Source organism: Furipterus horrens, unplaced genomic scaffold (assembly GCF_987537825.1).
Source record: "Furipterus horrens unplaced genomic scaffold, mFurHor1.1.pri manual_scaffold_7, whole genome shotgun sequence".
Classification (NCBI taxonomy): domain Eukaryota; kingdom Metazoa; phylum Chordata; class Mammalia; order Chiroptera; family Furipteridae; genus Furipterus; species Furipterus horrens.
In genome coordinates this window covers 69,887,183-69,902,981 of record NW_028327177.1, presented here as the reverse complement: position 1 = coordinate 69,902,981, position 15,799 = coordinate 69,887,183, and the positions used below count along the sequence as shown (strand labels likewise).

The window sequence follows — 15,799 nt, the reverse complement described above, 5'->3', positions numbered from 1 at the left end:
TAATGAATAAACAAACAATACTTGCTGGTGAGGATGTGAAGAAAAGGTAACCCTAGTGCACTGTTGGTGTGAATGCAGACTGGTGCAGCTACTGTGGAAAACAGTATGGAGGTTTTTAAAAAATTAAAAATGAAACTGCCTTATGACTCAGCAATTCCACTCCTAGAAGTATATCTGAAGATACCCGAATCACTAATTTGAAAGAATATATGCACCCTATGTTCATAGCAGTGTTATTCATAATAGCCAAAATTTGGAAGCAGCCCAAGTGTCCATCAGTAGAAGAATGAATAAAAAAGCTGTGGTACATTTACACAATGGACTACTACTCAGCTTTAAAAAACAAGGAAATTTTACCCTTAGCAACAGCATGAATAAACCCAAAGAGTGCTATATTAGGTGAAGTAAGTCAGAGAAAGACAAATACCATATGATTTCACTTATGTGTGGACTCTAAAGAAAAAAAATAAATGAACAAACAAAACAGAAACAGATTCATAGATAACCCAGAACAGACTCACTGCTGTCAGAGGAGAGGGAGTTGGCTGTGTGAAAATGGCAAAAGAATTAATAAAACAAACAAACAAACAAAACAGACACAGACAATAGTGTGGTAATTGCCAGAGGGTGGAAGAGGTCAAAGGGGGATACATAGCTATAGAAAGGGACTTGGCTTGAGTGGAGAGTGCATGATCCAGTGTGCAGATGATGTGTTATTGAGCTGCATACTTGAAACCTGTATGATTTTATTAACCAAAGTCAACCCATTAAGTTAGATTAAAAAAAAAATGTTTTGGATACCAGTTCACTGATCCATGTTTCTCTTTGTTTATAATAAGAAAAAATAGAATTTAGAAATGGTATCAGTTAATGATCATTCTTGTATGAATCACAATAAATAGGAGCTTGGAGCATTTTAATTCAATACATTGATTAAATAATTTAACATAAGCTATCTCCTAGAGGATATCTGTGAACAAATCTATCCTCAAATCAGAAAGCAAACTTCTTATGTGAAGAGATTTTTCTTCTATTATCAGATTCCTCTAGTAAGTCACACTTTATGAACCTGAACAGAATGTTTTGAAACATCATCTGTTCATTGGTGTGAGTTTGTGGGCACCATGTCTGCCTGGTTTCTGTTGTATCACCCACACTTGGGGTTTCCTGAGTAAACACTGTATGGTATTACTGGGCACACAAGTATAATATGTCCAATATCTGCACTGTACTTTTGAAACTAGACATTATTGTTACAGCCTAAGTCACAAAGAAAGAGAGCTTCTTGCCCAGGATCTTGTTGAAAGTGCTGACATAAATCTAGTCCAGAGCTGCATTCTCCTGCCCTGGCTCAAAGACCATATTAAAATAAATACTTGTTTTGAAACAAAACATCACAGAAGAGGCACACAGGTCTGGAGGGAGACAGCCTGCCTCTAAGACACCCAGGGCCTTGGTGGGAAATAGTGGTTCCAAGGAAGGTTTGGATAGAACATTTCCATGGACTTTGGGCTTTCAGAGCTGCATAAGGTCTAAGGGGGTTTTGGTAGATGAATTTTGGGGTGTTGATAGGGAGGGCACCTCCAACACTATGTTGAAGATTTATGTTGCTTCTAATGATATAGGCAAGTGCAAGGTAATTAGCTTCTGGGTCACAAAGAAGAACTGCAAATATTGATATTGGGCTGCTTCCTTAATACATTTTAAATAAACTTTATTAACTTATTTTTATGGGATGATGGACAATGCTACTTTGTAACTGGATTTCTATTTCACTTTTTTAAAAACATAACTATATTAATACCTACAGACCTATAAGCAAGAATAATTGCTAACACTTATTGGATTTTCTAGTATAAGCATTTCATGGCAAAATCCATTTGGGCTACGAAAAGAAATAACAATTTTATTACTTTATATGCCATAAGAAAATACCATACCTCACAGAGGGAAAAAAATCAATTATATGGCTGAATTTTTTCAACTAATTAACTTCCAGATATTCTCATCTTATGTTTACAGAGCTAGTTCAAAGAAAAATGTCCTTGCTTAGTACCAGTACTTAACTTATCTCCTGATTATACCTGGCTTCTTTAAATACTCTTGTCATTGCTTTTGTCTCAACAGGAAAAATTTTAGGCTTGATTTATTTGGTTAAAAATTAACATGTACTGAAGGCTTAGTGTATGCCAAGCACTGTTTTAAGTAGTTTTAAATGTTTTATCTCATTTATTGTTCACACCAACATGAGAAGGAAAATGCTATTACTATCCCCGTTTATAGATAAGGAAACTGAGGCCAAGAAAGGTAAATTACTTGCTTAAGTCACATAGATTTTCACAAGTAACCAATACTAACCCAGGGCTACAGCTGTGCAGTGTTCACTTGTTAACTGTGCTACCAACATTCTCTCCTATTTTTTTTAAAGCAATTCACATCATTCCTAAGCTCTCAACATCATTTTTGCCTGGATTTTATTATATTTCAGCAGCTAATGCTTACTCTACTTCTGTGCTATACATAGAAATTTTATGCAAAAATCAATCATATATGTCAGTATTTCCAGAGTCATTTTTTTCCCATTCCCTTTGAACAGATATACGACATCCTTAGGAATATTGAGACTTCACATCTGTGTAAAGGCAACACTAACAAGCCTCTAAAAGATATTTATGAACATCCAGGAGCAGTGGGGCACCAGACTGGTTTCTTCTTCATGGATGATAACCTGTTGTACAGAAACAAATTGTATAAAATATTTATGTATGTCTCATTTTTTCAAAAAATTATTTGTTTGTTTACTTATTTATTTTTAGAGGGGAAAGGAGAAAGAGAGGGAGATAAACATCACTGTGTGATTGCTTCTCACTCGTGCCCCCAACTGGGGACCTGACATGCAACCTAGTCATGTGCCCTGACTGGGAATCGAACCAGAGACACTTGGCTCGCAGGCCGGTGCTCAATCCACTGAACCACAGCAGCCAGGGCCTTGTATGTCTTATTTTTAAGTGTTATTTTTGTTGTATCACAAACTTTCTCTACAAAAAATGAGTAGATATGAGAAGGCAATGTCCTATTTTGATGATTATCATTTGGCATTTCCTTAACATGTGTCCTAGAGAGAGGCCAGGTGAGGGCTCTCCAGCTGCCAGCCAATAGGAACCAGAGGGCATCTGACTCCTGAAATTGGGCATGAAAATACATTTGCATTCTTATCAATTCTGAGGTCTTAAGTTCTAAAAAATTTGGCACTTTCCTTATGTGAGCTAACAAGTCACTTTGCATGCAGAGTTTCTGCCAACTTCTAATATGAAGCTGTGCAAGGCAGTGACTGCAGAAGTGTGATGCCCCAAAAGAATTTCATTTGGAGTTATCACCACCTCATCAAGCATTAGGTGTGGATCAGCAAGATGGGGCTCTGAGTTCCCAGAGTGGTTCATGCACTGCTGGAGGGCCAGGGTGTAGTCATGTGGAAGATGCATTCAGAACACTGGACAGGGAAAGAATGACCCTTCTCAGGGCTCTGATTGTATTAGAGTTTCTGTTCATGTGAGTCCTGATGAGAGAAACAGACAGACAGACAGACAGACAGATGGTAACAGTATTGCTTTGTTATAAAAATCTACCAAGCTAGCTAGACAAGGCAGTTGAGGAGGAGGGAGCAATTGGGGGGGGCGGCGGGGGTTGACCTGGAGCGCACTCCACACCTCAGGAACGTTATTGCGCATGGAACGGCTCTTTGTGGAAGACTATTGCCCAGAAGAAAAGATGTTTGATTTTCATAAGCCAAAGATGTACCGAAGTATAGAAGGCTGCTGTATTTGCAGAGCTAAGTCCTCCAGTTCACGATTCACTGACAATAAACGCTATGAAAAGGACTTCCAGAACTGGTTTGGGTTGCATGAGACTTGTTCAGGAGACATCTGTAATGACTGTGTCCTGCTTGTGAAAAGATGGAAGAAATTGCCAGCAGGATCAAAAAACAAAACAAAACAAAACCTTGGAATCATGTGGTAGATGCAAGGGCAGGACTCAGTCTAAAGACCACATTGAAACCAAATAAAGTGAAGACTCTATCTGGAAACAGGATAAACAGCAACCAGATCAGCAAACTGCAGAAGGAATTTAAACGTCACAATCCTGATGCTCACAGCACCACCTCAAGTGCCTCCCTAGCTCAGTCTCCGTGCTATAGTTGGAGGATGGCTCAGATACAGAAATGGCTTCGGGCTCTAACTGAATGCCAGATTTTTCCTTTTTAGATCTCACATACTGGAAAAGACAGAAAATATGTTGTGGGATTATCTATAAAGGCCGTTTTGGGGAAGTCCTCGTTGACACGCATCTATTCAAGCCTTGCTGCAGCAAAAAGAAGGCAGCTGCTGAGAAGCCGGAGGAGCAGGAGCCAGAGCCTCTGTCCAACCCCACTCAAGAGTGGTGACTGAGGTTTATGTAGAAGGGGAACAAAAAATTATTTACATTTTAGGGGGGAAAAAAAACCACAGCAACAAAATGACCCTTCTATTTTTAACTTGGATACCTGCTATTCTGCCAAAAGACAATTTCTAGAATAGTTCTGAATGGGTTATTTTCCCTTCACTTTTACAAGTTCCACAAACTATGAAGCCAGTGTCTAGCTTACTAAAAGAAAATAAAAGACATGTACATAATATTTAAGATGCTGAGTATTTCATAGGAAAGCTGAATGCTGCTGTAAAGTGCTCTTTAAGTCTTTTTCTTTTAAATCCCCTTCTGATGAATGAAACTAGGGGAATTTCAGGGGACTGAGATGGGATTTGTGTATGATAAATGTCTGTAGTTTTAATCTTTCTATATTGAGAAGCAGTGGTTGGGACATTTTTAAAGATGGCTGACTACACTTGGTTTCCCTCAGGATAATAAATTTGTCATAACTCAGTAACCTGGACTTGGCCCTAGAGGGTAGTTGTTAATAATTTTAAAATATTAAGGTCTGGCCAAGGTTCTGATGATTCAAACCTATACTACTGACTATCAAGCAGGACAGAGTAGCTCTCTGCCAATACCTTGAAGGTGTAATTTCTAAGTATACAAAGAGGTAACTGCACTGTATATGTTTTATCCTATGTCACCTCCCTCATACTGATATTTCATGAAGATTTTAATTGATATGAAATTTCTAAGGCAGAATCAAAGCTCCTCTTGGAGAAATGTCAAGTCTTTAGGATTAGCAGTCTTATATGAGTAGTACCAGAGCTTTACCACATGCTAGAGAACACACTTGATTAAAAATGTTAAATCACCTGAAAAATAAAATGTGCAAGCCTTTAGGATGGTATAAAAATAACAAAGGTGACTACTTCTTGGGGCACATCTCTGAGAGGGCTTGCTGAGTGTGTAAATGATTGATTTCTGTTTGTGTTACATGACTGGTGACTTCCTTGAAAATCTACACAATTCAGGTTTAGCTCTGGGTTACTTCAGTTGACCTTTGTGAAGGTTTCATATGCATAGAGTGGTTGTTTGACTTGTTTTAACCTATTAGGGTTTTGGGTTTTTTTCACTAAAGTATAATTCTAATAAAAGAAAGAGGTATGTTAATGCTGAGTGGGTTAGGTTTGGTTTGGCTTCTTTTAGTCATGCTTTCTGAACATGGACATGTTAGATGATAAATCCTGAATGCGAGGCCCTTCGATTCTAAAATCTTTATAAGAGCCTGCTACTTGAATCCAAACCAGACTAATCTCATTGCCTCTTTTCTAAAAGTCCATGAAAAATATCACCAGTTTCCACTTTTCATAACAAGGGAGGATCACTTGCCTGCCTTATAATAAAATGACTCCGTGGTCATTTTTAAAGCTGGATTTAAAAAAAATTGGATGGTATAAATAACAATAAAGGAGTGAGCCACTTTTTATGGACACCCTGTAGTTTTACAGTTCTTAATATAAACTTAAAATTTTATATTCCTTTTGGAAGAAACTACAAGCCACCATATATACGGACTGCACAGTGAGTTGGGCAGCTCTCCCACAGCCTGCAAGGTGTATGACAAGTCTCAGCCATTATCACCTTCCTCCTGAGTTATTTTGAAAAAAAAATTTTTTTTGTACATTTTGGCTACAGTATTGGTGGTAGAATATACTATAATATGGATCATCTATCACTAGACCTCAACCCTTCCACCTCTCTTTGCCTGTAGGATGTACTGTATGTAGTCATGCACTTTGTATTAATATATTAGAAATCTACAAATGTGTTTTGTACTTTTTATACTATTGGATACTTATAATCAAAACTTTTACTAGGTTATTGAATAAATTTAGTCTTATTAGAAAAAAATCTACCAAGCTAAATTTAAAAAATGTTTTGCCTTTTCATTATATTTAACTATAACGCCCACTTATGCAAGGGAATATTTGGTTTTTAATTTACTGGGATGAACTAAAGTTTAGTTCAAAAAACATTAAAGTAAAAAAAAAGTCTATTTAATATAAAAATTTAAGTTAAAAGTACTACTGGTGGTATATAGATATGGTAAAAATCATAAGGGCACAACACAAATTAACATTAATAATATTTGTAAACACTAATGTGAAAATATGTAAGGATTCTGGGATCTTATAGGCCCTGCTGAATCTGGGTTCTGCTTTTCATTAGCAGCATGACCTGAGGGACGTTACTTAAGCTTTCTAAAATTAGTTTCCTGCTCCTAAAGGCAGCTAGGCAATACATAAAATAAAGTATATGAAAAAACTAAGAATTATTCTTGAAAGGGAAAAGAAATGCAAGAAGTATTATTTTTTTCTTAAAGTGAAAATCAGAGTCTCTTCTGTCTCTCCATGTGTGTGTGCTGTATTCTACTGTTGTAGCCTACTTTTTCAACTTTCTGCCTTTTCTTTAGTAGCAGATAACTGTTTTGCCTTTTTAAAGGTAAGTCATTTTTCCATATTTCTGAAACAAAAAACGGCTCAAAGCAATTCTACCACTGTCCATTTCACCTACTTTAAATGGCTGGAGGAGCTGTTACTTCCAGAAGACAGACCCACAGACACCAAGCCAGTAAAGTCTGCTTTTAGGAAATGTTATCTATCATTTTGAAAATGTATTCCTAAAAATGTAGCATGAGAGAAAATATCAAACATGAGAACAGGATCCAGAATACTTATCTAGTTCTGGTTGATAAGAATTCTTATCACCTTTCCAAAGGCTTGAACTGTCATTTCCTCTCAAACTACCTTGGAGCTTGTGGTTGTTCCATATTCAGAGCCATTGTAACGACAGCCAGTGAAGGAAGATCCTGAGTGGAATATGGCTGCTGGGGGTCTGGTCTGCACCTATTTATGAGGTTTAACATAAGGGCATGGGAGCAACAGACTCAGTCCCCAGCTGTTTGGAAGACAAAGGTACACAGAGCAATTGGATGAATTAAGAAGCCTCCATGTAGCTTGATAAAACCACTGTGCCATCCCAGGAAATGCTTTTTCTTTTTTAAATTAACTTCCAGAATATGGGCAAGAATTGTAAAAGGTCAGCACTATTTAGACAATTATTCTCTTTTTCACTGTGATGTGAAGCTATGAATAAAATTGAAAAAATGAAGCCACTTTTCCCTTTCTTTCAGTTTCTGATTTAATGAAATGCTTTGCTAATGTTTCCCATTTCTCTGTCACAGATTATTAGATTCAGTGCAGCATGAACAGGTATGACATTAGTTCCAACAGAAGTACTGTTGTTAACGACTTTCTCAGCTTGCTCAAGTACAGATTTCTTCTACTGATATTTTTCAAATAAAGAGTCTTTTATTTATTCATTTCTTTTTATTTTGTGGAGCTTTTAAAGTTCATCATGTTCAATATTTTAAAAAGTAACTAGGAAAATAATCAATAAAATATTACACTAGGTAATGAATCAACTATATTTGAAGCATTAAAAGCCCCCAAACTTTAAAAAAATTGCTAGTATTTTGGCAGATAAAATTCTTAAGACACTAAGTTCAATGACCTCTGGGAAAGACAATTAGGAAGGCAGTGTCCATAATTAAGCAACCCTTCCCCGAAAACAGTATTAATCTATCCAGTAAATACAATGTTGAAAAATTGTCCTGTGTAATTTTAATATACTGTAACACTTTACAGCAATGAATTGCCTGATACATCTGAGAAACAGCTTTTGTAGTGCCATTTAGAACATTGCTGTACCCAACATTTTAGATTCAGAATAAAGAAAACATGTAGCTAAAGGTTCCAGAGTTTTTGTAGATTCTGTATTATAGAAAATAGAAAGTATGACTAACATGCAGATCTAGAAGAATAAAACAATGATAACTTAAAAATAAACTTAGTATTCATATCTAATGCTTGTGCCAGAAAATTCAAGGACTATATCAATATTGTGTTAGGGACCCAACATGTCTTAATATTATGAAGGAAATGAAGTCTATGAGCACTTTTTGAATATAAAGACAGGTAGGAAAGGTCTAAGACACTGATTCTCATCTGGTTAACTAATGTGGGGAACATGCCCACCTGACCTCTGTGTCTGGAGTTTTCACTTACACATAACTGTCCATTTAAAAACAGTAGGTGGTGGAAAGCACTAGAGAACTTAATGGAATATGCACATAACAAGCCTCTGAACACAAACACAGTGTTAGAAACCAGAAAGGGAATATAGACAAAGTGTGATTAAAATTTTATGACTCTAAATAGTATTTCCATGGTTACAGTGTCATTTTTAAAAAATGCCCTTTACTCAATGCAATTTGTAGAGTCTTTGTGCTTCTCCATAAACTGGAGGTAATTCTAGTTAAAATGATCTTTTTAAAGTCAAATGAAGCAAATCTACAACTACTAGGCAATTGGTGAATTATTTCTCACAAATGGTTGACAGAAAAATGGAGACATTTACAAAAATATGTAATGAGTTTTGCTAAGCATACACATATGCACATGTGTTCAAATATTTCAGAATTATTTTCTTCTGGAAATAAAATTCTTTCTTTTGGTTCTCTGATGCTTTACATTATTTGCTCAAAACAGTTTTACCTCTTAAAGTTATCATGTAAATGCTAGCACTTTTAAAACATCACATGTTGTTTTAATATTAGTTTCCTTAAATCTAGAGATTGACAAAATTTACCTTGTGCTTATCTTCTTTTAAACATTTTTTATTGAATTTATTGGGGTGACAATGGTTAATAAAATAATATAGGTTTCAAGTGTAAAATTCTTTAATACATCATTTATGTATATTGTACTGTGTGTTCAACACCCCAAGTCAAGTTCCTTTCCATCACCATTTATCCCCTTTTTATATTCTTATACCTTCTCCTCACCCTTCTTTTCCTCTGTTCATTACCATACCATTGTCTGTCTGTATGAGATTTTTAAAAAATTCTTATCTACCTTTAATAGCCTCTCTATTTAAAATATCCATAATTTTCTTCAGTGAATTTTTAAAAATATTTTAATTGGAAAATTCAAATTTAAGCAATAGTGAAAGGTGTTTAACAATGAACAATGAAGTAAAAATAAAGTTAACATGTGGTCATTGTATTAATATTATGGAATTTGTTCAGAGGGAAGACTAAGTTTTAGAATGTGAGTCTCTAGAATATAAATTTTCATCTGAGAATGAAGCTCCCTCCACACCCAAAATAGGATTTTTCTTTTACATTTACCACCTTTTTCAAATGCTTAAGAACAATGTCGGAGCATTATAATTATTTAATAAGTATTTGTTGGCTGCGTGAATAAAAATGGCAAAGAAATAAAACTATAGGCCAATATCGCTGAAGAACATAGATGCTAAAATCCTCAACAAAATATTGGAAAACCAGATCAAGCAACACATTAAAAAGATCATACACCATAATCAACTTGGGTTCATCCCAGGGATGCAAAGATGGTTTAATATTCACAAATCAATAAACATAATATACCATATAAACAAAATGAAAGACAAAAATCACATGACTATATCAATAGATGCTGAAAAAGCATTTGATTAAGTACAGTATGCATTTATGAAGATAACACTCAGCAAAATGTGAATAAAGGGAGCATACCTCAACATAATAGAGGCCATATAGGAGAAACCTGAAGCCAACATCATATTCAATGGGCAAAAGCTGAAAGCATTTTTCCTGATATGAGGAACAAGACAAGGATGTCTACTCTCTCCATGCCTATTCAACGAAGTCTTGGAAGTTCTAGCCACAGCAACCAGACAAGAAAAAGAAATAAAAGGCATCCAAATTGGAAAAGAGGAGGTAAAACTGTCATTATTTGCAGATAACATGATAGTGTACATAGAAAACCCTACTCAAGCTAATAAGTGAACTTGGCAAAATAGCAAGGTACAAAGTCAATATTCAGAAATCAAAGGCATTTCTGTACACCAACAATAAAATATCAGAGATAAAAACTAGAAAATATATCCCATTTACTATAGCAACAAGAAAAATAAAGTACCTAGGAATAAACTTAATCAAGGAGGTAACAGACCTGTACTTGGAAAACTATATAACACTGAAGAAATAAATTTAGGAAGATACAAATAAATGGAAGCATATGCCATGTTTATGGATGGGAAGAATGGAATCATTAAAATGTCCATACTACCCAAAGCAATTAATAGACCAATGCAATCCTTATTAAAATACCAGTGACATATTTTACAGACCTAGAACCAGTACTTCAAAAATTTATATGGAACAAAAAAGAACCCGAATGGCCACAGCAATCTTGAGAAAGAAGAACATGGTAGGAGGAATCGCAATACCTGATGTCAAATTATACTACAAAGCCAATCAGAACAGTTTGTTACTGGCATAAGAAACAGACATATAGATCAATGGAAAGCCTAGAAATAAACACAGGTCTATATGGTCAACTAATATTTGACAAAAGGAGAAGGAACATCAAATGGAATGATGGAAGGAAGACAAAGCATAAAATGAAGGGAGAAGAGCCTGTTCAACAAATGGTGCTGGGAGAACTGAATGGGTACATGCAAAAAAAGGAAACCAGACCACCAACTTACACCCTACACCAGAATAAACTTAATATGGATCAAATACTTAAATATAAGCCAAGACACCTAGAGGAAAACATAGGCAGGAAAATTTCAGACATCCCATGTAATAATATTTTTGCTGATATATCTCCTAAGGCAAGAGAAATAAAGGAAAGAATAAGCAAATGGGACTATCAAACTAAGGAGTTTCTGCTCAGCAAAGAAAACATCAGCAAGATGAAAAGGGACCTAACCATGTGGGAAAACATATTTTCCAATGATACCTCAGATAAGGGATTGATCTCCAAAATATATAAAGAACTTATACAACTCAACACCAAGAAGACAGACAACCAATTTTAAAAAATGGGCTAAGGACCTGAACAAACACGTCTCCACAGAGGACATACAGAGGGTCCATAGGCATATGAAAAAATCCTCTACATCACTAGCCATCAGAGATACAAATAAAAACCACAATGAGATACCACTTCATACCCGTCAGAATGGCCATCATCAACAGATCAACAAACAACAAATGCTGGTGAAGATGCAGAGAAAAGGGAACCCTAGTGCACTGTTGGTGGGAATGCAGACTGGTACAGCCAATATGGAAAACAGCATGGATTTTTCTCAAAAAGTAAAAATGGAACTGCCTTTTGACCCAGCAATTTTATTGCTAGGCTTACACCTGACGAATCTTGAAACACCAATTCAAAAGAACTTATGCACCCCTATGTTGATAGCAGTGCTATTTACAATAGCCAAGTGCTAGAAACAGCCTCAGTGTCCATCTGTAGATGAGTGGATCAAAAAACTGTGGTACATTTACACAATGGAGTACTATGCAGCAGAAGGAAATGAGGAACTCCTATCATATGCAACAACATAGATGGAACTAGAGAGAATTATGCTTAGTGAAATAAGTCAGACAATGAAAAACAAATACCATATGATATCACCTGATACAGGAAGCTAATGAACAACACAAACAAAAGAGCAAAATTGAACCAGAGGCATGTAAACAAGGAGCAGACTAACAGTTACAGGAGGGAGGGGGGAAGGGAAAGGAGAGGGGCAAGTAAGGGAAGGGTCCAGTCAAGGAAATTCTATAAATGACCCATGGACATGGACAATGAGGTGGGGATTGACTGTGAGAAAAAGGGTGGGCTGGGTGTGGGAGGAAGCAATGGGGGAAAAAGTGGAACAACTGTAATAAAGAAACAATAAATAAATCATTAAAAGAAGAAAAACACATACTTAGGTTAAATTGTTTCTGTTGCATAAAACTTGTTAATATCACTAATACTCTCTATGCAATAGTTCCTGCCCTTTGGGACTTGGGAATAATTTATTAAAGAGAAAAATAGGTGATTGAAAGAGAAGATGTTGGAGGAGTGAGGGGAGGCTGAGCTTTCTGGCTCCTGAGACTCATATGTTGTTTGGACTAAATGCAGACAGAACATCTTGGTGAGCAGCTGGACACTGGCAGGAGTCGAGCCTTGGCAATGCTGGATTAGGGAAAACCATCTGTGAGCAACCTGTTTGGTGAGGATAGCAGAGGAAAAAGGGATGAGACAGGATTTCTGACTGGGTTGGCTCCCTGAGCTGTGGCTGGAAGTACACAAAGATTTTCAGTGACCACAGGCTTCCTCAGAGAGGAATCGGGAGGAGAGCGGATCTCTGCCTGCTGGCAGAGCCAGGAGTGGGCCAGGTGGCATCTGGCGCTGAAAGACAAGAAACAGCGTACTGCTGTGCATGTGAGAACATGATTTTCCTTTATATTTTTCTCTTGTGTACTGCGGAGAGGGGAGGAAAGTTTTGGGGTGATAGGACATTCTTGAGTAGTGCAGGCACAGAAGTGCACTTGCCCACCCCCCAACCCTACCCTTGGGTAGCCCTGGTGCACACAGGGAAGTGTCCTCGTACACTGGCCCAGGTGCACAGCCAGGTTGCCGGCCACACATCTGGGTGCCCCTCGGACACACCCCAACAGACATAAGATTAGTGCCCAAATAGGCCCAGGGAGAGCCCACTGCGCATTCAGAAGACCGTGCACAGAAACCTTTGGCCAGCCCCAATGAGTGCCAGGCCAGAGCAGAGCCCACTTGCACTAGCTCTGCTCATGCCCGCCCAGGTGGGTGCGGGAACATGGGCGGCTGCGACTCACAGAGGCTCACTTCCACTGTGCACAAGTGTCCGGGGCCCCACCCTAAGAGGCGAGAGACCGACTCTCAGAGTGTGGCTTGGCAAGCCTGAGGCTAGCGCGCAGGCCACAGTGTGCGCGCACGTGCACGAGCGCACAAGCACCCCGGCCGGCTCCAAACAGGCACCAAACCTGCAAAGACCAGGAACCTCTGGTCCGCCTCATTAGACGAGCTGTGGATCCAGAAAAAGAAGACGACACACAAATGCTGAACTGAGTAAAAACTTCCTTTTTGTGTGTGTATATATATATATATATGTATATATATATATATATACATATATACATATATATATTTTACCTAGCTGGTTTGGCTCAGTGGATTGAGCGTTGGCCTGCGAGCTAAGTGTCACTGGTTCGATCTTCCAGTCAGGGCACATCAGAGAAGGAAAACTCTGACTCCAAAAAACCTCCGCTGCCTTGCGGCATACCTCTTCAGGGAAAAGGCTAAGGGAGTAAACCCCGACAGAAAATCCGGAGCCGGAGTCCCTAAGGCGGTTTGACGTTGTAGTCAACACCGGCAACTCCTGCGGCACACCTGAAGCCAAGCTGTATTGACTCCGTCTTTCCCTTGGACCCTTCAGCTGCGAAGAGAGGCGGGGTCTGCTGCATGGGCAACAGCAGACCCTCCATATCACCCTGCCCAGGCTCTGTAGCTTCAGCTTCACTGGAGAGGACACTCCAGCGTCATCGCAAGATGTCGATTCAACACGGGAGGAGACAGATACCGTGTCACTCCCGAGTCGGACTGCACAGCCATTCTCGGCGGTGCAGATAGACTCTTAAGAAGCTACACCATCGTCTCTCGAGACGGACGGCTGCCGATACGATACAATATACATATATATATTTAAATTTTTATTTCTATTTTAGTTTTTTATTTGTATTTTATTTTATTTTCATTTTCTAAATTCCTTAATTTTAATTTTCACTTTTATTTAAAATATTTTTTTAAAAACCATCTCTTTAATTTGTTTCATACCATCTCTCCTTCTCATCCTTCCTCTTTAATTTTTGTTTATTTGTTTTTTTGTTTAGCCTTCCTTTCACACTAAATAAATAGAATACAACTACTATATAAATCTAATACTATACAATTCCACTTTCTTACTATATTCTGCATTCTTCCCTCTTTTTCTTTTATTATTATTAACATACAATGTAAATATTACCTACTGTCTTGCATAGTCTTGACACTACTTGCTACTATCACTAATCTATCTCCCCTCTCTCAAATATCATATTTTTCCTCTTTAAAAACAACTTTTATCTATTCTTCCTATAGTATAAAAGCCCTAACCTCTCTACATTTATATTAATACCGGCTGATTTGCTGACGATAGCGGTATAGAGGGTGGGGATATTTTTGATGGTGTGGGTTTCCTGCCTGAGCTGTGTGTTTATGCTTTTAACAGCATCTCCACAAAAGAACTCAAGACAAAGTGGACAGACTGACTCAATCACCTAGCCAGAGGGAAGATCTCAGCAAAGAGCATCTGAAATATAACCAGACAGCAAAAACAAATGACACAAAGAGTATCCCAAGAACATCAGGCTCAGGAGATCAGAGACTGCATCACTGAAACCTCCAGGTCTCCTATAAAGAATCTCATACCATAAAGGGGGGAAGTCAAAGCAGACAAACCCAAAAAACAAAAACAAACAAGAAGAAACCAACATGGTAAGATGCAGAAACAACCTCTCAATGAAAAGAAAAGAGGAATTCCCACAAAGAGAGGTAGATGGAATAGACATAGCCCAAGTGTCAGACATGGAATTCAAAACAATGATGGTGAGGAAGCTCAATATACTCGGCAACCTCAAAACAACTATGACAACCTCCAAGGAAGTTATCAACAGCTCCAAAAAAATTACAGGGAACTTATGGAGAAGTACACCAGCATAAAAAAATACATAGAAACTATTAACAAGAACCAGGAAGAAATGAAGAATACAATATCTGAACTGAAAAATGCAGTAGAATCAATCAAAAGCAGGTTAAATGAAGCAGAAGATCAGATCAGTGAGTTAGAGCACAATGTAGAAAAAAATTCTCAGAGAATACAACAAAATAAAAAAAGACTGAAAAAGTATGAAGAAGGTGAAAGGAAAACACAGGATAGCATGAGGAAAATAACATCCGAATCATCAGAATAAAAGAGGGAGAAGAAGAAGAATGAGGAATAGAAAAGCTGATAGGAGAAATAATGACAGAAAATTTTCCAAACCTGATGAGAGAAAAAGTTATGCAAGTTCAAGAAGCACAGAAAGTACCAATGAAGAAGAACCCCAAGGCACATCATAATTAAAATGGCAACATTCAAATATAAAGAGAGAATCCTAAAAGCAGCAAGAGAAAACAGCAAATAACATACAAGGGAGCTCCGATAAGGCTATCATCAGATTTCTCAACAGAAACACTACAAGCTAGAAGGAAATTGCCAAAAATATTTCAAGGAATGAAAAACAAAGGCCTACAACCAAGAATAATCTACCCAGCAAGGCTCTCTTTCAAAATGGAAGGTGAAATAAGGAGTTTCTCAGACAAAGGAAGACTAAAAGAATACATCTCCACCAAACCAGCATTGCAAGAGA

General features: G+C 37.5%; 1 protein-coding gene and 1 pseudogene across 4 annotated transcripts in view; one reads left to right on the top strand and one right to left on the bottom strand.

Annotated features, from left to right (window-relative positions):
- Nucleotides 1–15,799, bottom strand: part of RALYL (RALY RNA binding protein like) — an 878,997-nt gene that overhangs the window by 21,104 nt on the left and 842,094 nt on the right. The gene's annotated exons all lie outside the window — the stretch shown is intronic.
- Nucleotides 3,769–4,441, top strand: LOC150004611 (SIN3-HDAC complex-associated factor pseudogene; annotated as a pseudogene).